We start from the raw sequence: 1212 nt of genomic DNA, 5'->3' as shown, positions 1-1212 counted from the left end.
GATCATCAGTGGACCTATTGGGCGGTAAGCAAATTGGAGTGGGTCTAGGTATCCGGTAGGGTGAAGGTGATATGATCTTTGACTAGTCTCTCAAATAACTTTGTGATGAGTGCAATGGGCGTTCTTGGGAACATGAAAAATGGGTGCCATCTTGAAGCATGTGGGGACAACAGACTGGGATAGGGATTGGTTGGAATATGTCCATTAACATACCAGCCAGCTGGTCTGCAACATGCTCTGAGGACGCGGCTTAGGGATTGCGTCTTGGGCGGCAGCCTTGCGAGGGTTAACACGTTAAATGTTTTACTCACGTTGGCCACAGAGAAGGAGAGCCACAGGCATGGTAATCGGCAGTTCAGTGCGACTGTATTTTCCTCAATGCGAGCAAAGAAGTTGTTTATGTGTCTGGGAGCAAGACGTTGATGTCCGCGACGGGCTGGTTTTCTTTTTTGTAAATCCGTGATTGACTGTTAGACCTGCCACATACATCTCGTGTTTGAGCGGTTGAATTGCGACTCTACTTGTCTCTATACTGAGGCTTTGCTTGTTTTTGATTGCCTTGCGGAGGGAATAGTTGCAATGTTTGTTATTCGGTCATGTTTCCGGTCCACATTGCCAATGATTTGCGCGGAATGCTTGCCATCAATCCACGTTTCTTGGTTTAGGAAAGATTTTAAATAGTCACAGACGGTCACGACATCTCCAATGCACTTGCTAATAAACTCGCTCACCGAGTCAGTTAGACATCAATGTTGTTGTCTGGGCTATCAGGAACATATCCCAGACCACGTGATTGAAGCAATCTTGAAGCGTGGAATAGATGTTGAGACCAGTGTTGTATTTGATCTGAGCACGGGCGTTTCCTGTTTTAGTTTCTGTCTATAGACTGGGAGCAACAAAATGGAGTCTGGTCAGTAGCTTGTCGAAGGCGGGGCGGGGAGGGCTTTGTATGCATCGCGGAATCACAATGATCCAGAATGCTACCAGCTCGTGTCGCGCATTCGATATGTCTGATAGAATTTAGAAGTATTGTTCTCAGGTTAGCTTTGTTAAATCCCCAGGTACAATAAAATACAGCCTCAGGATGTATGGTTTCCAGATTTACAATAGAGTTTCAGTGAAGTTCTTTCAGGGCCGACAAGGGATCTGCTTGCGCTAGTTTTTTTAAAAGATGGAAAAATGTAAGGGGCCTGGATTATGTTGGAGAGGCTT

The sequence above is a fragment of the Salvelinus sp. IW2-2015 genome, linkage group LG13, assembly GCF_002910315.2.
Source record: "Salvelinus sp. IW2-2015 linkage group LG13, ASM291031v2, whole genome shotgun sequence".
Classification (NCBI taxonomy): domain Eukaryota; kingdom Metazoa; phylum Chordata; class Actinopteri; order Salmoniformes; family Salmonidae; genus Salvelinus; species Salvelinus sp. IW2-2015.
The sequence above is the reverse complement of the archived record's forward strand: the minus strand, read 5'-3'. Positions refer to the sequence as shown.